This window comes from Triticum aestivum, chromosome 2A (genome assembly GCF_018294505.1).
Source record: "Triticum aestivum cultivar Chinese Spring chromosome 2A, IWGSC CS RefSeq v2.1, whole genome shotgun sequence".
NCBI lineage: Eukaryota > Viridiplantae > Streptophyta > Magnoliopsida > Poales > Poaceae > Triticum > Triticum aestivum.
Window position 1 is genome coordinate 182927154 of NC_057797.1, and position 17011 is coordinate 182944164.

Below are 17011 nucleotides of genomic sequence, written 5' to 3' on the forward strand. Positions count from 1 at the left end.
GCAGTGTGATATCTGGTTGCATGTTGCATATGGTGCCTAGCTTGTATTGCTCCTAATTTGTTAAATTGCATCTCCTTAGCTTACACATTATACATGTGAATATGACACGCCTTCCTGTTTTTGGTACATACTACATCTGCCTATCACACCATGTTCTTACATCAAACTACTGTTCTTGTGTACCCTGCATCTATCGCTTATGATGAGACAGTCACGCCCGTGGGTTAGTATGAGACACACTACTCTTATAAAGAGTGCAATTTCATCCTCTCCACATGATTCTCAAGAAACAGCAAGCCTAATTGAAGATATTGAACGTAGCTCTGTACTTGAAGACCACAATTCCCCTACACCACCATCACAGGTGCTTGCTCTAACTTTGCAGTGTGATATGTGGTTGCATGTTGCATACAGTGTCTAGCTTGTAATGCTTCTAATTATGGTAAATTGCATCTGCTTAGTTTACACACTATACCTGTGAATATGACATGCCTTCCTATTTTTGGTACACACTACATCTATGTGTTAACCATGTTCTTACATGAAACTACCTCTCTCCTGTATCCTGCATCAATCACTTACGATGAGACACCTTTATTTGTTGCATATTGCATATTATTTATAGCCTGTTGCGATGTATTGCTTCTAATTTGGTCAAATACATTTGTTAGGCCACCCTTTTAATTTGGCAGAGTGGTATTGATTTCATCTTTCATATGGTTTCTAGCTTGTATTGCTTCTAACTAGTTCAAACACCTTGTGCTTAGTTTACACTTTATACATCATACATGTCAATATGGCATGCCGTCCTATTTTTCATACATATTCCATCCTCCCATCATGCGGCTATCTTACATGAAAGCATTGCTCGTCAGTATCATGCATCAATGAGTTCTGGAGAGCAAATTGTATTCCTTTTTCTTGTGGGTTTGACTTGACAAGGAAAAATCAAAAAAGAGGAAGGAAAAGAGTAAGAAAGGCGATGATGGTGGCCCTCTAAACAATGTAAATGGAGCATATGTATGGATTCTCCTTGTACTGCTAGTGCATTACAAGTTCCAAGTCTCCGCTCCCCTACTCCACCACCCAAGGTGCTTGCTCTAACTTGGCAGTGTGATATTTGGTTGCATGTTGCATATGGTGTCTAGCTTGTATTGCTCCTAATTAGTGTAAACTGCATCTTCTTAGCTTACACATGATACGTGTGAATATGACACGCTTTCTTGTTTTTGGTACATACTATATCTGTCTATCACACCATGTTCTTACATAAAACTACTCTTCTTGTGTACCCTGTGTCAGTCACATATGATGGGACACCTTTAAGTTGGCAGTGTGATATTGGTTTGCGTCTCGAATATGATTTCTAGCATGTAGTGCTTCTAGTTTGATGAACGACACCTATGACGAGACAGTTTTAACTTGGCAGAGTGATGTTGATTGCACCTTCCATATGGTGTCTAGCTTGTAGTGCTTCTAATTTGTTGAAGTGCCTTCTGCTTAGTTACCACATCATATGTGTGAATATGTCAAGCCGTCCAGTTTTTCGTACATATTCCATCTCGTATCATGACTCTGCCTTTCATCAGAGTAGTGTTCGTCAGTATCATGCATGAATGAGTTCTAAAGAACGAATTTTATTCCTTTTTCTTGTCGATTTGACCTCACAATGCAAAATCAATAAAGCGGAAGGAAATTGGAAGGCATTGGATGATGGTGGTCCTTCCTAGCAACTGAAACGGAGGGTTTCTACAGATTCTACTCCGACATCCTCCCAACAAGATTCGCAAGACAACGCAAGGCTAGACAGTCAACGTAGTTGTGTAGATGATGAGCACATCTCCCCTACTCCACCACCACAGGTGCTTGCTCTAACTTGGCACTATTATATGTGGTTGCATGTTGCGTATGATGTCTAGCTTGTATTTCTTCTAACTTTGTCGAATTGCATCTGCTTACTTTACACATAATGCCTGTGAATATGACACGTGTTCCTGTTTCTAGAACACACTATATCTGATCACACCATGTTCTTACATCAGACTATTGTTCTTGCATATCCCGCATCAGTCACTTATGATAAGGCACCTTTAAGTCGCCACTGTGATATTGGTTGTGTCTTGCATATGATTTATAGCATGTACCGCTTCTAATTTGTTGAAACGCCGGACAGTTTGAACTTGGCAGAGTGATATTGGTTACACCTTTCATGTGGTGTCTAGCTTGCAGTGCTTCTAATTTGTTGAAATGACTTCTGCTTAGTTACCACATCATAGGTGTGAATATGTCACGCCGTCCTGTTTTTTGTACATATTCCATCCCCGTATCATGTGTTTGCCTTTCATCCGAGTAGTGTTCGTCAGTATCATGCATGAATGAGTTATGAAGAGCGAATTTTACTCCTTTTTCTTATTGGTTTGACTTCACAATGCAAAATCAATACAGCTGAAGGAAATTAGTCCGGCAATGGATGATGGTGGTCCTTCGGAGCAACTCGAACAGAGGGTCTCTATAGATTATACTCCGCCATCCTACCAACAAGATTCGCAAGACAACACAAGGCTGGACAGTCAATGTAGCTGTGTAGATGATGAGCACATGTCCCCTACTCCACCATCACAGGTGCTTGCTCTAACTTGGCACTATTATATGTGGTTGCGTGTCGTGTATGATGTCTAGCTTGTATTGCTTCTAACTTTGTTGAATTGCATCTGCTTACTTTACACATAATGCCTGTGAATATGACCCATGTTCCTATTTCTAGAACATACGTGTAGATGATGAGCACATCTCGCCTACTCCACCATCACAGGTGCTTGCTCTAACTTGGAACTGTTATATGTGGTTGCGTGTTCCATATGATGTCTAGTTTGTATTGCTTCTGATTTTGTTAAATTGCATCTGTGTAGCTTACAACTTATACCTGCAACGATCCCTTACCCATAAGACATATTTAACTTGGGAGTGTGATGTAGGTTGCATCTTGCATTGTCTTCTAGCTTGTACAGCTTCTAATTTCTTGAAATGGCACTTACGACGAGACACTTTTTACCTGATATAGTGATATTGGTTGCATGTTCATATGGTGCCCAGCTTTCATTTCTTCTAATTTTGTTGAAATGCCTTCTGCTTACTGTTTTTCATACATATTACCTCCTCCTATCGTACATCTGAATATGCAATGCTATCTTCTTTTTGTATATATTCCATCCTCCTATCATGTGCTTGCCTTACATCAAAGTAGTGTTCGTCTGTATCATGCATCAACCAGTTTATGCAGAGCTAATTTTATTAATCTTCTTTTGGTTTTGACCTTATAAGGCAATATCAGAAAATAGGAAGGAAAAGAGTAAGTTAGGGGATGTTGGTGGTCCTCCGGACCGACGCAAACAGAGACTCTCTAGATTTGCCACTGCTACTGCTAATGAAGTTGAAGTCCCAAGTCTACATGATGAGTTCATCTCCCGTACTCCACCATCGCAGGTGCTTGCTCTAAGTTCACAGTGTGATAATTGGTTTCATGTTGCATATGTTGTCTAGACTGTGTTTCTTCTATTTTGATTAAATTGCACCTGCTGAGTTTATACGTTATACATGTGCATATGACATGCCTTTCTGTGTCTAGGATACACTGCATCTATCAATCATACCATGTTCTTACATCAAAGTACCGTTGTTGTGTATCCCGCATCAGTCACTCATGATTGGACGCTTTTAACATGGCAGTTTGATAGTGGTTGCATCTTGCATTGATTTCTACGTTGTACTGCTTCTAATTTTTCGAAATGCCACTTATGACAAGACACTTTTAACTAGGCAGAGTGATATTGGTTGCATCGTTCATATGGTGTCAAGCTTGCATTACTTCTATTTTCTTGAAAATCCTTCTGCTTAGTTTACACATCATAGCTGTCAATATGTCACGCCGTTTTGTTTTTCTTACATATTCCATCCTCATACGGTTGTCTTACATCAAAGTATTGCTTGTCTGTATCATGCATCAATGAGTTCTGAAGAGCGATTTTATTCTTTTGTGTTGTGGGTATGCCTTGACATGGAAAAGTCAAAAAAGAGTAAGGAAAAGAATATAATAGGGAATGGTGTTACTCGTCGGGTGAAACGGAAAAGGATCTGCCCTCGAGATTCTACTGGTACTTATAGTGTATTAGAAGGTCCAAGTCCACCGGCTAAATATACAAACACAGTATCACCTGCTCCACTAGCTACAACATCCTCTTCAACTGTACCAGCATCTCAACAAGTTACTCATTCGTTTGCTCCAGAACTGGCCAGTTCCCAAGCTGCATTCACACCTAACACTACTTCCGAAGCACTGCTGACACAACAGGACTTGGCAAGATCAGATGAACCTCATGAGCATCAAGACCAAGATGGTACCTGACCGAGTCAAGTTGCAGTTGCATGCTCCTTTATATGTACTCTCATAGTTTGATGTGCACTAACACTTTCCATATTCGTTGTTAAACTAGCACCATGGCGCAAGCAGAAACAGACATCAGGGATAATGCTTGACAGATTAACAAAATCTAAAGGAGGAAGAATGGAGATCCATTTTGAGGTAGGTTTAAAAAGGCCACGTGATGCTATAGAGTCAGCCAAGTTAGTATCAAAGGCAGCCATTGCCGTTAGGTGTCATGCACGTATCCTCCCAATGTGGATCCAGTACAGGAATGAGAAAGACAATACCCAGTTTAACACCTTCCTTGACCATTTATCCGTAAATAATGTTATTCATCGCAATTTGTAATATTGTCTTGCTCCGTGCCATACTTTCTAGCTTCCTTCTAATAAGACTCAATTCTTTTTTCAATAGATGAGGTTCAAGTTGGATCCGAAAGATGATGCAACTAAACAAGCATGCACTCATGTTTTTTAGTCTGCTCTGCGACAGTATCAGTACCACCTTAGAAAATCTCACTTTGAAGGCAAGGCTAACAATGAAATTGCCCAAACATCTCCAGTGGAATACATTACAGATGAAGACTGGACAGCCCTTGTTAAACACTGGTCTGATCCAAAGTTTCAGGTAGGGTATATGTATTTGATCAGACCACATATTGAACTTGTATTTATGTATGTGCCTTACAAGTGTATCTTCTTCTAGGCTAACTGTTTGAAGAACAAGACCAACCGTTCTAAAGTGAAATTCCAACAGACAACAGGATCTCGTAGCTATATTGCACACTGCGAGGCTCTTGTAAATAGTTGCTACTTCCTTCTTTTTTCTGTGCCATATTATCGTATCTATATTCACTTGTTCCAAATATAGAGGAAAACGCGTGCGGACCAAAAAGAACCTAAACGGAATGCAGTGCAAATCTTCAAGGATTGCCACACCAGCAAGATGAAGGGCATGAGCACACCAGTTCAGGCCGCTGTTGTAAGTCCTTACTCCTCCTGCCTTTGAACTGATTGGTACTGTGATGTGTTCATTTAACTGCTTGGTTTGCAGCCAATGTCAGTTACTCTGTTCACTTTTATACACAGTTGTCTTAACGTATCATTTCACCTTACATGGTTCAAAAGAGATGAATGATATTCTTTTGGTCTTGATCTGTAATCTAGTTGTGATGTTCACGTGCGCACACAATGATAGAATAGCCGGTTTGTTTTATATCTGTTTGCACATGATATGAATGATGTCATACTATGTTCATCCTACTTTAAACCATGTCTCTTTATCCTTAGATGTCAACGAATGTGAGGAAATAGACAATACAGTAGGCATGCTAAATGGACATATGTTCCGAAAGTGATTACATTAGTTCACCGAAATAAGTTATGTATAAACGTGAAACCTACTTTGTTTGCTTTTGTCTCATTAGTAACTTATCTGGTACACTAATCTACAAGTTCAAACTTTCAGCAAGCTATGGAACAAATGATTGAATAGCCACAACCACCATAAGGTGACAAGGCTACCACAGGCACAATGTCACCTCTTGCTACAGTGCGTCAGTATCTCTCCACTAATAGTGCAAAAAGCACCTTCCTCTGTAATTCTAGGTTGGTTGTCAAGGTAACCTCGTCCAAATCGCCTACAGAACAAAATCTTCCGGCTAGACAGAGTGATATATCTGTGGTCCCGACACAAGTCCAATCCCTAATGGACGTTGTGTCAGAAACAAAAATAGTGGTTGACAAATGTCGTGAAGATATGAATGGTTTTGAAACCAGACTATCAGACATTTGCTTCGTTGTTCAAGAGCAATGGCGAAAAAAGGGGAAGATCGTGCTGCTCCATCAGATTCTACAACCTGAAACATAAGCACTCAGGTCAAATGATCTGTGCTTCTATACATCTAATGGTGCTTTTATCTGCAAGGACTGTAAACTTTATGCCAACAGGAGTTTTGTTGTATGGTTGGAATTTATTTTGTTTGATACAACATTTATGATGCTGCCAAAGGTTGCAGTAATTATGACGCTATTTTTGTATAGTGTAGGTTTATCTTAGTAATGTATTCGGCCAAAAGCTTCGTAGGAGCCCAACATGCCAACATTCGTCGGGCCCATTCCAATTGGGATAAAAACGATTCTAGGCCAAAATTTGCATGTAGCCCACTAAAAATATCTGGGCCTAAATCAGCATAAGCTTTAATATTTTTCTGGTAGGCCTGTGCCCATAGTGGACCTTTAACAGGCCTAAATATAATTTGGGCCCTCAGTAATAATAGGTCGTTTACATGTGTAAATATCTCAAGCCCACAAAAAACATGAGCCTTTAATAGGCCGAAAGTAAGATTGGTCCTTGATTGTGCCAAATAACCCACTGGTCTTAGCAAACCAAAATGGTGGCCCATTTACAATGCGGATCATCCACATGCCGACTTCAGACGGGCCGTAAATGCGCTGACCTACTACACAGGCCTTTAACAGGCCGAAAGTTCGGTCGGGCTTGATTAGTGTCATTTTTATATGGGCCGTTAGTAGGCCCAATGTGGCGTTGGGCCACATATGGCCCATGGATTTCGTCCAACGTTAACAGGCCGAAAGTCACAACAGGCTGAAAGTGGCCCAAATCTGTAGTGGGCCTCTAACAGGCCGAATGTTAGATATGGCCGAATATGACCCATATCCTTCACGATCGTTTATGGGCCGAAAGTTTCAATGGCCTATAAATGGGCCCAAATGAAGCACGACCTTTAATAGACCGGAAACACACCAGGCCGTAATACGGCCCAAATTCTTAGCGGACTGTTAACGGGCCAGAAGTGAGCATGGGCCGCGATGATGACAGGTTTAGGATGGGCCGTCGACGGGCCAATTTGACACTAGCCGTATGGGCCTTAACTGAGAATGTTGGGCCTTTAGCTGGGTCGGCCCATTATGTTCTGCAAAATCTTGTGGGCCTTTAGCTGGGCCGACCCATTATGGCTAGCTAAATCTGGTGGGCCTTTAGTTGGGCTGGCCCATTATGGCCCGCTAAATCTTGTTAGCCTTTAGTTGGGCCGGCCCATTTAATATTTATGGGCCACTTTTGGGCCGGTCCATGTGTCAATGTATCATAGGCGCATCTCGCCCATTGGATGAGTGACACCTGTGCCAACGCGGAGCCGACACATGGTTTCGTCAGCCAATGAGAATTTTACACGTGGAAAATCGGCATTGGTCGTGGCTGTTAGCGGGTTATCGGATCCAAAACCGGACCCGATAGCTTAATGGCGTCCAGTTATGGTGGATGCCACGTGTCGGTCACCCTTGACGAAAGCACTTCTATGATGCACGATTTATCGTCATGGAAGTGGACACTTCCGTGATGATAATTTTGGTAATGTCATGGAACACTTCTACGACAGCACAGGTATGACTATCTTGATCCTGTCATAAAATCAACATGGATGTACATCCATGACAGAAAACGTGACCTACTATGACAAACACGTATCATCATGGAAGTGTGTTTTTTTGTAGTGTGTGAAGTTTTCAAGTTTTGGGTAAGGATTTCATGGACTATGCAATAAGGAGTGGCAAGAGCCTAAGCTTGGGGATGCCCCGAGAGGGCATCCCCTCTTTCGTCTTCGTCTATCGGTAACTTTACTTGAGGCTATATTTTTATTCACCACATGATATGTGTTTTGCTTGGAGCTTCTTATATGATTTGAGTCTTTGCTTTTTAGTTTGCCATAATCATCCTTGATGTACACACCTTTTGAGAGAGAGACACATGAATCATGATTTATTAGAATGCTCTATGTGCTTCACTTATATTTTTTGAGCTAGGCAAATTTGCTCTAGTGCTTCACTTGTATCTTTTTAGAGCACGGTGGTGGTTTTATTTTATAGAAATTGATGAACTCTCGTACTTCACTTATATTATTTTGAGAGTCTCTAAACAGCATGGTAATTTGCTTTGGTTATAAAATTATTCCTAATATGGTAGGCATCCAAGAGGGATATAATAAAAACTCTCATATAAAGTGCATTGAATACTATGAGAAGTTTGATTCCTTATGATTGTTTTGAGATATGAAGATGGTAATATTAGAGTCATGCTAGTAAGTAGTTGTGAATTTGAGAAATACTTGTGTTCAGGTTTGTGAGTCCCGTAGCATGCACGTATGGTGAACTGTTATGTAACGAAGTTGGAGCGATGGTCTTCCTTATGAGTGGCGGTCAGGGACGAGCGATGGTCTTTTCCTACCAATCAATCCCCTAGGAGCATGCGCGTAGTACTTTGTCTTGATGACTAATAGATTTTTGCAATAAGTATGCGAGTTCTTTGTGACTAATGTTGAGTCCATGGATTATACGCACTCTCACCCTTTTCGCCATTGCTAGCCTCTCTAGTACCGCGCAACTTTCGCCAGTACCATAAACCCACCACATATCCTTCCTCAAAACAGCCACCATACCTACCAATTATGGCATTTCCATAGCCATTCCGAGATATATTGCCATGCAACTTTCCACCGTTTCATCTATTGTGACACGCATCATCATTGTCATATTGCTTTGCATGATCATGTAGTTAACATCGTATTTGCGGCAAAGCCACCGTTCATAATTTTTTATACATGTCACTCTTGATTCATTGCACATCCCAGTACACCGCCGGAGGCATTCACATAGAGTTATATTTTTGTTCTAGTATCAAGTCGTAATTCTTGAGTTGTAAGTAAATAGAAGTGTGATGATTTTCATTATTAGAGCATTGTCCCATGTGAGGAAATAAAAAAAGGGGAGAGAAAGGCCAAATAAAGAAAAAATAAGGCCCAAAAAATGAGAGAAAAAGAGAGAAGGGACAATGTTACTCTTTTTGCCACACTTGTGCTTCAAAGTGGCACCATGATCTTCATGTAGAGAGTCTTCAATGATATCACTTTCATATGCTTGTGGGAATTTTTCATTATAGAACTTGGCTTGTATATTCCAACGATGGGCTTCCTCAAACGCTCTAGGTCTGCATGAGCAAGCAAGTTGGATGCACACCCACTTAGTTTTCTTTTTCAGCTTTCATAAACTTATAGCTCTAGTGCATCCATTGCATGGCAATACCTACTCACTCACATTGATATCTATTGATGGGCATATCCATAGCCCGTTGATACGCCTAGTTGATGTGAGACTATCTCCTTCTTTTTGTCTTCTCCACAACCACCGTCAATTCCACCTATAGTGCTATGTCCATGGCTCATGCTCATGTATTGCGTGAAAATTGAAAAGGTTTGAGAACGTCAAAACTATGAAACAATTGCTTGGCTTGTCATCGGGGTTTTGCATGATTGAATATTTTGTGTGATGAAGATGGAGCATAGCCAGACTATATGATTTTGTAGGGATAAGCTTTCTTTGGCCATGTTATTTTAAGAAGACATAATTATTTTGTTATTATGCTTGAAGTATTATTGTTTTTATGTCAATATTAAACTTTTGTTTTGAATCTTACAAATCTGAACATTCATGCCACAATAAAGAGAATTACATGGATAAATATGTTAGGTAGCATTCCACATCAAAAAAACTGTTTTTATCATTTACCTACTCGAGGACGAGCAGGAATTAAGCTTGGGGGTGCTTGATACGTCTCCAACGTATCTATAATTTTTTTATTGTTCCATGCTATTATATTAACTGTTTTGGATGTTTTATATGCATTAATATGCTATTTTATATGATTTTTGTGACTAACCTACTAACCTAGAGCCTAGTGCTAGTTTCTGTTTTTTCCTTGTTTTAGAGTTTTGCGGAAAAGGAATACCAAATGGAGTCCAAACGGAATAAGAATTTACCATGATTTTTCTTGGACCAGAAGACACCCAGGAGACTTGGAGTACAAGTCAGAGGAGCCTCGAGGCGGCCAATGGTGGAGGGCGCGCCCCCCGGCCTTGTGCGCCCCTCATAGCTCCCCTAACCTAATTATTTCGCCTATATATACTCTTATACCCCAAAAACATCTAGGGGAGCCATGAAACCACTTTTCCACTGCCGCAACCTTATGTACCAATGAGATCCCATCATGGGGCCTTTTACGGCATCCTGCCAGAGGGGGAATCGATCACGGAGGGCTTGTACATCAAGACAATTGCCTCTCCGATGAAACATGAGTAGTTTACTTCAGACCTACGGGTCCATAGCTAGTAGTTAGATGGCTTCTTCTCTCTCTTTGATTCTCAATACAAAGTTGTCCTCGATGTTCTTCGAGATCTATTTGATGTAATACTCTTTTGCGGTGTGTTTGCCGAGATCCGATGAATTGTGGATTTATGATCAGCTTATCTATGAATATTATTTTAATCTCCTCTGAATTCGTATATGCATGATTTGATATCTTTGCAAGTCTCTTCGAACTATCGATTTGGTTTGGCCAACTAGATTGGTTTTTCTTGCAATGGGAGAAGTGCTTAGCTTTGGGTTCAATCTTGCGGTGTCCTTCCCAGTGACAGTAGGGGCAGCAAGGCACGTATTGTATCGTTGCCATCGAGGATAACAAGATGGGGTTTTCATCATATTGTTTGAGTTAATCCCACTACATCATGTCATCTTGCTTAATGCGTTACTCTGTTCTTACGAACTTAGTACTCTAGATGCAGGCAGGAGTCGGTGGATGTGTGGAGTTATAGTAGTAGATGCAGAATCGTTTCAGTCTACTTGACACGGACGTGATGCCTAAATTCGTGATCATTGCCTTAGATATCGTCATAACTTTGAGCTTTTCTATCAATTGCTTGGCAGTAATTTGTTCACCCACCGTAATAATTTCTATCTCGAGAGAAGCCACTAGTGAAACCTATGGCCCTCGGGTCTATTTTCCATCATATAAGTTTCCGATCTACAATTCTAGTTTCCTATTTACATACTTTTGCAATCTTTTACTTTCTATTCCATAAACCAAAAATACCAAAAATATTACTTTACCGTTTATCCATCTCTATCAGATCTCACTTTGTGAATAACATTGACAACCCCTTTGTCGCGTTAGTTGCAAGTTGGTGTTTGTTTGTGCAGGTATTCGGTGGCTTGTTGCGTAGTCTCCTACTGGATTGATACCTTGGTTCTCAAAACTGAGGGAAATACTTACGCTCCTTTACTGCATCACCCTTTTCTCTTCAAGGAAAAAACCAACGCAAGCTCAAGAGGTAGCATAGATCTACGGGCCCGTCGTTAGTAGCTAGATGGCTTCCTCTCTCTCTCTCTCTCTTGATTCTCAAAACAATGGTCTCTTGGAGATCTATTTGATGTAACTCTTTTTTGCGGTGTGTTTGTTGGGATCTGATGAACTTCGAGTTTATGATCAGTTCTATTTTATCCATGAAAGTTATTTTAGTCTTGATCTCTTATATGCATGATTACTTATAGCCTCGTATTTCTTCTTCGAATCTTTGGTTTAGTTAGGCCGACTAGATCGATTTTTCTTGCCGTGGGAAGAGATGCTTTGTGATGGGTTCGATCTTACGGTGCTCAATCCCAGTGATAGAAGGGGAAATGACACGTATGTATCATTGCTATTAAGGATAACAAGATGGGGTCTATTCCTACATGAATAGATCTTGTCTACATCATGACATCGTTCTTATTGCATTACTCTGTTTCTCCATGAACTTAATACACTAGATGCATGCTGGATAGCGGTCGATGTGTGGAGTAATAGTAATAGATGCAGGAAGGAGTCGGTCTACTAATCTTGGACGTGATGCCTATATAATGATCATTGCCTGGATATCGTCATAATTATTTGAAGTTCTATCAATTGCCCAATAGTAATTTGTTTACCCACCGTATGCTATTTTTCTCGAGAGAGCCACTAGTGAAATTTACGGCCCTCGGGTCTATTTTCTCATCATATAATTTCAGATCTACATTGGTATTTGCCTTTTCGTTTATTTGCATCTTTTATTTTTAGATCTATTTTATCAAAAACCCTAAAATACTTTGTTGCACTTTATTTTATTTCACGTTTTATCGAGATCTATTTATCCAATCTATCACAATTTTTATCCCTACAACTTGGCAATTTCTGGCACCGTTATCCGAAGGGATTGACAACCCCTTTAACACGTCGGGTTGCAAGTATTTGTTCTTTGTGTGCAGGTTCTTCTTACATAGTGTTGCTTGGTTCTCCTACTAGTTCGATAACCTTGGTCTCATCACTGAGGGAAATACCTACCATAGTTGTGCTACATCATCCCTTCCTCTTTGGGGAAATACCGACGTAGTTCAAGCCGCATGAAAAGGAATTTCTGGCGCCGTTGCCAGGGAGACATCATCAACATCTATCAGGTTCCTAGTCACAAATCTCATCTCCTTTTTTGCGGTGTGTTTGTTGGGATCACGATTAACCTACAGGACAAAACGGATCTACTCAAACAACATAGGATAGCCAAATATCATTGGGAAATAATATATGGAGTTGAGCACCATGTTTAAGTTGAGATTACAGCGGGGAGAAGGGGTGTTACACCGCTGCATAGTGGGGGAGAAAGTTGGTGTTGACGGTAGCAAGGTTGTTGATGTAGATCGCTGTCACGATCCTAGCCCCAGCGGCACTCCGGCGCCACCAGGAGAGAGGGGGGAGAGCCCCCCTCCTTCTTCCTCTTACTTGGCCTCCCCCTAGATGGGAGGAGGGTTCCCCCTCTAGTCCATGAACTCCATGGCGGCGGAGGGGCGGGAGCCCCTCCGAGATTGGATCTCCCTCTCTGTTCTCTTTTGTTTCGCATTCCCTAGATCTGGCCAAAAACCATTTCTTATATTTTGGGAGATCCATAACTCCGATTGTGCTGAAATTTTAACACGATTTTTTTCCGGATATAAGCTTCCTTGCGCCCGAAGTATAGCTCCAACCGACGTTCGAGGCGAGCATAAGACACATGGGCGTGCCTGGGGCCTAGGGCGCGGTTGTGGGCACTGTGGGCCCCTGTTTACATTGATTTCACCTCCTAAAAATCACATATATTCCAAAATAATTCTCTGTAAATTTTTATCGCGTTTGGACTTCGTTTGATATGGATTTTTTGCGAAACAAAAAACATGCAAAAAACAGGAACTGGCACTGGGCATTGGATCAATAGGTTAGCCCAATAAATCATATAAAAAGTTGCCAAAAATATGTGAAAGTTGTATAATATTGGCATGAAACAATCAAAAATTATAGATACGACGAGACGTATCAACATCCCCAAGCTTAATTCCTGCTCGTCGTCGAGTAGGTAAATGATGAAAAAAGACAATTTTTTTATGTGGAATGCTACCTAGCATAAACTTGATCATATATCTAATCACCGCATGAATATTAAGACATAAGTGATTCAAAGCAATAGTCTATAGTATTACATAAAGACATCAATACTCAGGCATCCCAACAAACAATCATGTCTTTCAAAATATCAACGCTAAAGAAAGCTATCCCTACAAAATCATATAGTCTTGTCATGCTCTGTCTTCTTAACACAAAGTATTTATCGTGCACAACCCCGATGACACGCCGAGCAATTGGTTTATACTTTTTAACGTGCTTCAGCTTTTCAACCCTCGCGCAATACATCAGCGAAGTTTGCACCGACTCTCGAGGTGAGAAAGGGCAATGCACGGTACCGTAGAGGCTAGCAAATTGCGGAAAGGTAAGAGTGTGTATAATCCATGGACTCACATTAGTCATAAAGAACTCATATACCTATTGCAAAAGTTTATTATCCCTCAAAGCAAAGTACTACTACGCATGCCCCTAGGGGGATAGATTGGTAGGAAAAGACCATCGCTCATCCCCGGCCGCCACTCATAGGGAAGACAATCAATAATAAATCATGCTCCAACTTCATAGCATAATGAGAGACTATACGAGCATGCTTCAGGAATCACAAACCTTAACACCAATATTCTTTCTAACCACAACCATTTACTAGTACCTCCCGAATATCCCATCTCTATATCGCAAAACAATTGCAAGGAATAAACATATCGTATTCAGTGATCCACAAGTTTTATGTAGGATTTTATGACTAACCATGCAATTGACCAATTCCTGCCGACTCTCTAAATAGATATAAGTGAAGCATGAGAGTTTTATTATTTCTACAAAAGATCATGCTCTAATAAATATAAGTGAATGATACGTCTCCAACGTATCTATAATTTTTGATTGCTACATGCTATATTATCTACTGTTTTGGACATTATTGGGCTTTATTATCCACTTTTATATTATTTTGGGACTAACCTATTAACCGGAGGCCCAGCCCAGAATTGTTGTTTTTTGCCTATTTCAGAGTTTCGTAGAAAAGGAATATCAAACGGAGTCCAAACGGAATGAAATCTTCGAGAACGTCATTTTCGGAACAAACATGATCCAGGAGACTTGGACCCTACGTCAAGAAATAAAGGAGGAAGCCACGAGGTAGGGGGCGCGCCTACCCCCCCAGGCGCGCCATCCACCCTCGTGCGCCCCCTGTTGCTCCACCGACGTACTCCTTCCTCCTATATATATACCTACGTACCCCCAAACGATCAGAACGGGAGCCAAAAACCTAATTCCACCGCCGCAACCTTCTGTATCCACGAGATCCCATCTTGGGGCCTGTTCCGGAGATCCATCGGAGGGTGCATCCATCACAGAGGGCTTCTACATCAACACCATAGCCTCTCCGATGAAGTGTGAGTAGTTTACCTCAGACCTTCGGGTCCATAGTTATTATCTAGATGGCTTCTTCTCTCTTTTTGGATCTCAATACAATGTTCTCCCCCTCTCTTGTGGAGATCTATTTGATGTAATCTTCTTTTTGTGGTGTGTTTGTTGAGACCGATGAATTGTGGGTTTATGATCAAGATTATCTATGAACAATATTTGAATCTTCTCTGAATTCTTTTATGTATGATTGGTTATGTTTGCAAGTCTCTTCGAATTATCAGTTTGGTTTTGCCTACTAGACTGACCTTTCTTGCAATGGGAGAAGTACTTAGCTTTGGGTTCAATCTTGCGGTGTCCTTTCCCAGTGACAGTAGGGGCAGCAAGGCACGTATTGTATTGTTGCCATCGAGGATAACAAGATGGGTTTTTTATCATATTGCATGAATTTATCCCTCTACATCATGTCATCTTGCTTAAGGCATTACTCTGTTTTCATGAACTTAATACTCTAGATGCATGCTGGATAGTGGTCGATGAGTGGAGTAATAGTAGTAGATGCAGGCAGGAGTCAGTCTACTTGTCTCGGATGTGATGCCTATATACATGATCATACCTAGATATTCTCATAACTATGCTCAATTCTGTCAATTGCTCAACAGTAATTCATTCACCCACCGTAAAATACTTATGCTCTTGAGAGAAGCCACTAGTGAAACCTATGTCCCCCGGGTCTATCTTCATCATATTAATCTTCCAATACTTAGTTATTTCCTTTGCTTTTATTTTACTTTGCATCTTTATCACAAAAATACCAAAAATATTATCCTATCATATCTATCATATCTCACTCTCTTAAGTGACCATGAAGGGATTGACAACCCCTTATCGCGTTGGTTGCGAGGAGTTATTTGTTTTGTGAAGGTACGAGGGACTCGCGCGTAGCCTCCTACTAGATTGATACCTTGGTTCTCAAAACTGAGGGAAATACTTACGCTACTTTGCTGCATCATCCTTTCCTCTTCAAGGAAATCCAATGCAGTGCTCAAGAGGTAGCAAGAAGATTTCTGGCACCGCTGCCGGGGAGTCTACGCAAAAGTCAACATACCAAGTACCCATCACAACCCTTATCTCCCGCATTACATTATTTGCCATTTGCCTCTCGTTTTACTCTCTCCCACTTCACCCTTGCCGTTTTATTCGCGCTCTCTCTCTATCCTCCCTCTCTTTCTCTATTTTCCTCTTTTTGCCCGCTTGCTTTTTGTTTGCTTGTGTGTTGGATTGCTTGCTTGTCATGATGGCTCAAGATAACACTAAATTGTGTGACTTTACCAAGACCAACAACAATGATTTTATTAGCACTCTGATTGCTCCTCTTACCGGTGCTGAATCTTGTGAAATTAATGCTGCTTTGCTGAATCTTGTCATGAAAGATCCGTTTTTCGACCTTCCTAGTGAAGATGTCGCTACCCATCTAAATAGCTTCATTGATTTGTGTGATATGCAAAAGAAGAAAGATGTGGACAACGATATTGTTAAGTTGAAGCTATTTCCTTTTTCGCTTAGAGATCGTGCTAAAGCTTGGTTTTCGTCTTTGCCTAAAAATAGTATTGATTCTTGAAACAAGTGCAAAGATGCTTTTATCTCTAAGTATTTTCCTCCCGCTAAGATCATCTCCCTTAGAAACGATATTATGAATTTTAAGCAACTTGATCATGAACATGTTGCACAAGCTTGGGAGAGGATGAAATTAATGATACATAATTGCCCTACTCATGGTTTGAATTTGTGGATGATTATACAAAAAAAATTATGTCAGATTGAATTTTGCTTATAGAAATCTTTTAGATTCGGCCGCGGGAGGCACTTTTATGGAAATCACTTTAGGAGAAGCTACTAAACTCCTAGATAATATTATGGTTAATTATTCTC